The sequence below is a fragment of the Parasteatoda tepidariorum genome, chromosome 3 (genome assembly GCF_043381705.1).
Source record: "Parasteatoda tepidariorum isolate YZ-2023 chromosome 3, CAS_Ptep_4.0, whole genome shotgun sequence".
Taxonomy (NCBI): Eukaryota; Metazoa; Arthropoda; class Arachnida; order Araneae; family Theridiidae; genus Parasteatoda; species Parasteatoda tepidariorum.
In genome coordinates, this window is record NC_092206.1 from 71,889,049 (window position 1) to 71,897,743 (window position 8,695).

General features: G+C 32.0%; 1 pseudogene; it reads left to right on the plus strand.

Annotated features, from left to right (window-relative positions):
• The first annotated feature begins 394 nt into the window (after positions 1-394).
• On the plus strand, positions 395-2,464 carry LOC107451355 (uncharacterized; annotated as a pseudogene).
• Positions 2,465-8,695: the final 6,231 nt, after the last annotated feature.

The following is an 8,695-nucleotide window of genomic DNA, read 5'->3' on the forward strand; positions in this document are numbered from 1 at the left end:
TCCATTCATCGAATTCTATCATAGCTATAATTGTGTGGTGATGGGTTCGCCGCTCATCGTAAAATCAAGTTTATTTCATATTGTTATCTGTTTGTCTTTAATCAATTGTGTTTTTACTTATTTTTGAAGTGAACTGAAATAAGAGTTCTGACGTCATATTCTTAGAATTGTATAAATGCCAGCACGCACATGACAGCCTGTCAGTATTTCGCCCATCACCTGCTGTGATGATGCTTCTTGTAAATCAAACCAACTTGTATATAAATGTAAATATGCTTAATAAAATATTAGTATCTCGAAGGAGCTGTCTTCGCTTACCTCAATGGTGACCCGGATGTCGGACGATACAAGCAATTTTCATTTTTCATCATCGAATTAATAAGAAACTGCATCTATGGCGGAATCATCTGCAGTAAAAATTCCCATCTTCAATATTTCTGATCCACACCTGTGGTTCCATATGGTCGAAGCAACTTTCCAGCTTGCGACACCGAAGCCAATTTCAGAGAGCAAAACAAAGTTTAACTACTGCCTCGCCCATCTTCTTCCTGAAGTAGCCGCAGTTGTAAGGGACGTCATTATAACTCCTAACGCAGAAGATCCTTTCAAAAAGCTGAAAGAAGAAATTATTGCATGCTGCGGGGAAACAAAGTCCCAGGAAATTCGACGTTTACTATCCGGAGAGCAACTAGGAGATAGAAAGCCTAGTGAACTCTTGCGCACTATGCAGAGAAGAGCTGAATCCCACAAAATCTCAGATTCGCTACTTTTGGAACTATTTCTAAATCAGCTACCGCAGCATGTTCAGTCGATATTGGCCACAATCCCTTCACTAAATTCAACAAGAGCTGCTGAAATCGCTGATAAAGTAATGGAAGTGTCAACTTCAAGTGAAGCTAGCGAAGTTTCTTCAAACCAACAATGCACAAGAAGTTAAAGCACTACGAGAAGAAGTAGCTGCATTGCAGACACGCAGCAGGTCTCGCAACCGGAATTATGCACAGTTTCGTAATCGTCAAAGTCAATCCTCCTCTCCACATCGAAACTCCAAAATGTGCTTCTATCATCGGAAATTTAAATCTGATGCTAGAAAGTGTGTCAAACCCTGCATCTACCAGAAAAACCAAGAAAGGCAAGAGTGAATGCGACTAACATCTTGCCTCCAACAAATTGTCGCCTTTTTGTTAGAGACAGACAATCCAACAAACAATTTCTAGTGGATACCGGAAGTGACTGCTCAATTATTCCAGCAAATAAAAAAGAAAAAACTCTTTCTCCTATTCAGACTTTTAAAGCTGCGAACAATACCATCATAAAAGTATACGGTAAGAAATTGTTAACTTTAGACTTCGGTCTTAGACGAAAGTTTAATTTTCCATTTTATATTTGTGATATAACTAATCATATTATAGGTGCAGATTTTTTATACTATTTTAATCTTAAACCTAATATTAGAAAACGTTGCTTAAATGATATTACTACTAATTTAAATTCTCATTGTATTTTTAAAAATTCTGACATTATTTCAATTAAAACTGTTCTTGGTGAAAATTTTTATGAAAAATTGTTAAACGAATATCCTGAAATAACGAAACCTATTTGCTCAGACCAAATTGTTAAGCATAATGTTGTACATCATATAGAAACTTTTGGTTCACCAGTTTTTGCTAAACCTCGGCGTCTAGCGCCCGATAGGCTAAAAATAGCAAAAATGGAATTTCAACATATGTTAGATTTAGGCCACATGCGCCCATCCAAAAGTAATTTTTCATCACCTTTACATTTAGTTCCCAAGAAAAATAGTTTGGACTGGCGTCCAGTAGGTGATTATCGAGCTTTAAACGCTCAAACTGTTAAAGATAAATATCCAATTCCTAATATTATGGATTTTACTAGTGAACTACATGGAACTAAAATATTTTCTCACATTGATTTAATTCGAGCTTTCCATCAAATACCTATAGCCCATGAAGATGTACATAAAACTGCAATAATAACTCCTTTCGGATTATTCGAAAGTACTCGTATGCAATTCGGACTTTGCAATGCAGCCAGTACTTTCCAACGCTTTATTGACGAAGTAACTAGAGGCTTGGAAGGCGTTTACGCTTTCATAGATGATATATTAATAGCTTCCGAATCTCCCGAAGAGCATATAAAATATTTAAAATCACTTTTTGATAGACTGCAGTATTTTGGTTTAACAATAAATCCCTCTAAATGCTTATTTGGTCAGAATAGTTTACAATTTTTAGGTTTTAAAATTTCCGAAAAAGGTATTGAACCTTTAAGTGATCGCGTTAATGCAATTCTAAATTTTCCAAAACCAAATACGATTACTCAATTACGTAGATTTCTAGGATTATTTAATTTTTATCGACGCTTTATTCCTAATGCAGCTCATATTTTATCACCTTTAACCAAGTTTTTAGAAGGACAACGAAATATTAAGAAATCTAACAAATCATCAAAAAAATCTGATTTACCGTTAATTTGGACCGATACTTCAAACAAATCTTTTTCTGATGCAAAACAAGCAATAGCCGATGCAACTCTATTAAAATATCCTAAACCTGGTGCTAATTTAAGTCTGTGGACTGACGCGTCTGATTTTGCAATCGGCAGTTCTTTAATGCAATATCAAAATAATGAGTGGGAACCAATTGCATTTTTCTCAACAAAATTAAATAAAAGTCAGCAAAATTGGTCAACATACGATAGCGAATTATTGGCAATATACGCGTCAATAAAAAAATTTCGCCACATGCTTGAAGGTAGAAGTTTTACTATTTTTATTGACCAAAAACCTCTGATTTATGCGTTTAAACAAAAACCTGAAAAATGTTCCCCTCGCCAATTCAGATATCTTGATTATATTTCTCAATTTTCAACTGATATTAAACATGTAAAAGGAAAATCTAATTCAGTTGCTGATGCTCTATCGCGAATAGAAATAAATGCAATTTCAAAACCTCCATTAATAGACTTTAAAAAACTAGAACAAGAACAAAATGAATATTCAGAACTGAGCGAAATATTAAATTCAAATAATCCATCTTTAAAATTAGAAAAACATTACTTTTCTTTGGAAGATGTTAATTTAATATGTGATTTTTCAACTAAGTACCCTAGACCTTTTATTCCAAAATCATACAGGCAAATTATTTTTGATAATTTACATTATTTTTCTCATCCTGGAATATATTCAACTACGAATTTAATTTCTAAACGATTTGTGTGGCCAAACATAAAAGTGGATACCAAAAATAAAGTTCGTTCTTGAGAGAAATGTCAGAGAGCTAAAGTTTTTTAACACACTAAAGCTCCTTTTAGTACATTTGCTCAACCCGACGCAAGATTTTCCCATATCCATCTGGATTTTATTGGCCCACTTCCTATTTCTGAAGGTAAGCAATACTGCCTTACAATAATATATAGATTCACGAGATGGCCAGAAGTTATCCCTACTACGGATATGACTGCCGAGACCACCGCAAAAGCACTTATTCACGGTTGGATCTCTAGATTTGGCACACCCGTTACAATAACTACCGATCAAGGCCGAAATTTTGAATCAACTCTTTTTCGAAATCTCACTAATATCTTAGGCAGTAACCACTTCCATACTACTTCATATCACGCGCAAAGTAATGGAATGATAGAACGATTTCATAGACAACTCAAAAGTTCTATAATAGCACAGGAAAATAATAGATGGACCGAAATTTTACCAATTGTTTTATTAGGTATTCGCACAGCTTTAAAAGCTGATATCAATGCAACTTATGCACAACTTGTTTATGGTACTTCCTTACGTCTACCTTCGGATCTTTTAAACGCAAATTCTTTATCTCCACCAGTAACAGAAAATTATGTTACAAATTTAATGGCCGCAATGAGAAAATTAAGTCCTGTACCAGCATCAGCACACAGTAAAAATAAGTTCTATATTAATCCTAATTTAAAATCTTGTTCTCATATATTTTTAAAAGTAGATAAAATTCGTCCTCCACTATCACCTGCATACACCGGACCACACCGGGTAATTGAACGTTCTGATAAAACCTTTATTATTGATTTTCATGGTAAGAAAATAACTGTCTCAATAGATAGAATAAAACCAGCTTTTCAAATTTCTGAAAAATTAAAAATAAATAAAATTCCAATGATCGAAAAGCAATCGTCTCCAACAAAGGAAGAAAAGCCAATTGCAAAATCTGGCCACCGTGTGCATTTCCCAAAAGAGTATAAAATATAAAAGCATCTAAATATTTTGTATCTATTAATTGTATTCCAATTTCCAAGTTAAATTTTTTTCCCAATTAAGACATATATTTCAATTAACTACTTTGTATTTTATGATTGTTTTGAAACAATCATTATGGGATCGCCGCTCATCGTAAAATCAAGTTTATTTCATATTGTTATCTGTTTGTCTTTAATCAATTGTGTTTTTACTTATTTTTGAAGTGAACTGAAATAAGAGTTCTGACGTCATATTCTTAGAATTGTATAAATGCCAGCACGCACGTGACAGCCTGTCAGTATTTCTCTCATCACCTGCTGTGATGATGCTTCTTGTAAATAAATGTAAATATGCTTAATAAAATATTAGTATCTCGAAGGAGCTATCTTCGCTTACCTCAAGACTATAAAATCAAAGTAGTTTTTAAGTTATGCACAATTATTTCTTTTATGTGGAACTATCAATCTGGCTATATTTTATAGTTTCCGTTAGCAACGTAAGGCAGATAGTTTGATTTAATGGTGACCATTCAGTAGTTGAAAGAAACCGATAAAGGCAATGATAAGTGTCTAATATTATCATATTTAATTTATCACAAACTTCATAAAAACTTGTTACTATCTATTTTTATTACCACATGTTTGTTCCGTTTTTTAATTTGTCATTTTTAACTCCAGAAGTTAAGCTATTGTGTCTAACCATGTGATTTAAATTAAATTCAATTGGATACCCTCAAGCAACGTCATGCGTGTAAGTCAAACTTGATTGGCTTCTGAATCAACAAATGCCATGATATACCTGTGATGACATCACTTGCAGGCATCCAATCGTGATATTTTAAAGGAAATGTGGTTTTTATTAAATATATCCCAACATGTCTCATAACAACCCAATTTAAACGAACATTTACCTAATAATTAAATAAGTAACATTGTAGAATCATTGATTACATAGCTATTGTTGATAATTTTATGCATTATTGTAAATAAAAGCCTAACCATTTTTAATGCTTAAGTTCCTATCTTCTATACACACAAAAAAAAAGTTAAACATTGTCCAATTTACTAATTTTATAAAGTGCGCAACTAGAAACATATGATTTTGCCATAATTTATATTCCTTAAAAAAGTATTTATTTGATGTTATGATTAGACTTTTCTCCAAAACCGTTTATTTTTGTTATCATATAGCAGTATAGATTGTTAAGTCAACCACAAAATTTACAAGAATACACGAAGGAATTGTAAAAGATTAATGAAGCTCGAGTTCCACGAATAAAATTCGTATGTGAACCGATAAGGAATTAATTATACAGAAAAGATTAGTGAGAAAAGGGTAGATATGCACGCATCGTTACAATACCCCGGCCTTAATATCAACAACAAGAAGTTATAACTATTGTTTTTATTTTATAGTTCAAACGTAGCTAAAATTGCGTAAGGATTTTTTGTTTAATTTTTTCAACCATTTCAAGAAAATAAAATTCATTTTACCTGATTGCTTATTATTGTTATAAAATCGTATTAATTATGATCAAAAAAAGTGATTTATCTCAAAACTATTTATCAATATAGAAAATAGAAGTAATCGATATTAAGACACGCCATGACCAGACTTCAATAATTGTTATTGGAGCCGTGATGGCTCAGGAGAAAGAGCGTTCGCCTCCCAATGTGACGAACCGGGTTCGAATCCCAGTCGATACGAATTCTGCATCCGGCTTGCACTGACCACAGTGCTGGCGTGAAATATCCTCAGTGGTAGACGGATCATGGGTTAGAGTCCCCTTGTCGTCAGGCTAACCGTGGGAGGTTATCTTGGTCTTCCTCTCCATGTAACACAAATGCGGGTTAGCTTAATCAAAAAGTCCTCCACGAAGGCAAATTTTTCCCAATACTCAATTCAGGAGTTCCCTTGTCTTCTGGATTGGGTTCAAAATTACAAGGCTACGGTGTTGAACATTAGTAGTCATAAGCCCATAAAATTGGGTCGGCTGTTTGACGACGGTTATAAAATAAAATACATAGATAGATTAAAATCATCGCATTACTTCTAGTGTAAGGAACTTAAACTATGGCCTTATCATTTTCCTGGGCGTCTGAGCTGCGAAAAAAAGCATTGAACGAAATACAATTCATGGTAAATCATGAGGGTTTTAGCAGACATTCAGTTCAAAGTGCCGATTTTGAATTCCGATTGAAAGTCGATTTCTGTTTCAAAGTTTTTCTCATTTGTGGCTTTCAGTTATGTTTTACTTCAGTTATTTGTTTAGGAGAGAAAAAATTGGTAGCACGAGGGGTTCATTTCAAGGATTTATTTTACAGAAACAAAAGAACATACCATTTTATAATAATTTCATTTCAATTTTAAATTTCATTGTCTACTACTTTATAATAGTAATAATATAAACGGATCTGAAGTCACATTAGTTTTCAAACATAAAGTGGCAAGTAACTGAAATAAATATCTACTTGGTATATGTACTACCACTTCTTTCAGATAGTAACTTTTCATATATAAACCTTGCGCCCAGGCATGCACTTTAAAATATTCCGGCTCAAATTACGGTACCGCCAGTTTTGGTGTACCATAAAATCAATTTTCGTTGTAAAATATTGAACCGTAATTTTTACTATAATATTTATTTAATTCGGGTGATTCAGTGATTTGACGGTAATTATTACGATAAAAAGTAAGCTGCATCAGATTTTTTGCTCCAGTGAAAATAGATTTTATGTTTAAAAGTATCGGCAACCTGAGTTTTACCGCAATTTGACCCGGAATTTTTTACAATGTGTGATTTTGCAAAGTAGTTCAGTGAAAAAATAGAATATTTATTATAAAAGTTTTGTATATTTTGTATGCTTTTAATACAAAATTGGTATATTTGGTTTAGGTCATTAGTATCTCTTATGTATAATTAGCATGATAGTATATCTTTATAACGTTTAATGCATCTGTGCAAGTTTCTGCGACGATAATTTTGTTACACAATTCAAGAAATACTACGAAACAAAAGCTCTTCGAACTGAAATCACGCTGTGAAATTTAACTTAGCTATTTTTCCGTAAGCAAAGAAATATTTATTTTTAAATACGAAGCACAATTGTGCTTAACTTATTTTTTTAATAGTCTCATTCCCTCTATCTACTAACAACAAAATATTAAGAGGCATTTTTGCAGCGGAACAAATTTTCTTTTATGAATACTTTTTCTTATAACATTCACAATGATAAAAAAATTTAATTACATGAAAAATATTCTAGTTATTTCCAGTGACATAATGACAAGAAAATTTATGTTCCTTAATGTGTCAGTATTCATATTTTTTCATTGAAGTTAAAAATCAACCGCTAAATAATATTGAATAGATAGTTGTTATATATTTAATAAAAAATATGAAGAAAGATTATGTAAACAAAAATGCGCAATTTTATAGTTTAGGTAATAGTTTTGCGGTATTGTTTCAAGTATTTTTATTAACTGAATCGAATAAAGTCTAACACGACTCAAAAGGTCAAATAGTTCAAAATTTTGCAATAATTTAGAAGTAAAAACATGCTATTTTTTACTTATACTTATTTAAGAAGTGCTAATGCATAAGTTTGGTATTTTTCGTGTGTATTTTTTATCTTTAATTGAATGAGATGAAAGTTCTATCAATAGAAAAAAATAGTTTAGAAGTAATGGAAATTTTGTTCATGTAAAGTACAATTCAAAGAGAATGCATTTCGTTCAAATTAAAAGCCATAATTTAGAATTAATAGATTTATTAACTCATGCTTAATCACATTCAATTAAGCGAAAAAGTTACATTGGAAACAGTATTCCACATGTCTAAATAATGTCAGAGGTGCTCAAAATGTTAAAAAAATCGCACTTTTTGTATTGAAACATTTCTTAACTATGTATTGCATCAATTCAAGCTTGGTTTCATTTTGATTCCGCGTAAAAAAACATGAAAATTTACTTCTCCCAATAGCTATGAGCTGCATAAATAAGTACAAGTCAAAACCTGTACAATTTTCACAAAACATTTTTTAAGTTTTTGAATTTTTAACCATACTTACTCTTGTTTGGTGTAATTTGATTCGTTGTTCAGAATATTAGGCAAAATACTTCTCTTGTCTAGAGAGAAGTATCAAATGCTTAAAATAAGAGTATATTACATAATATTACAGTTCGTGTAATATTATAGCTTGATTATTCCTGATTCATTTCATTTCTTTCAGCGTAATAAACTACGTTAGGAAAAATACCTAACTTGTCTAAATAACAATATATAAGTTTCTACCCCTTATTCCCATTCTCCCCAAAACAGGCTGAAGCGGGAGAATAGGCAGGTTTTTACCACTTATTAAAAGAGTATTTAACAATTTGATGCAGAGTGAAGCTTTTTTTTTTGGATATCTATTTATAACCCATTTTTACTGTCCTTTAACAAACACT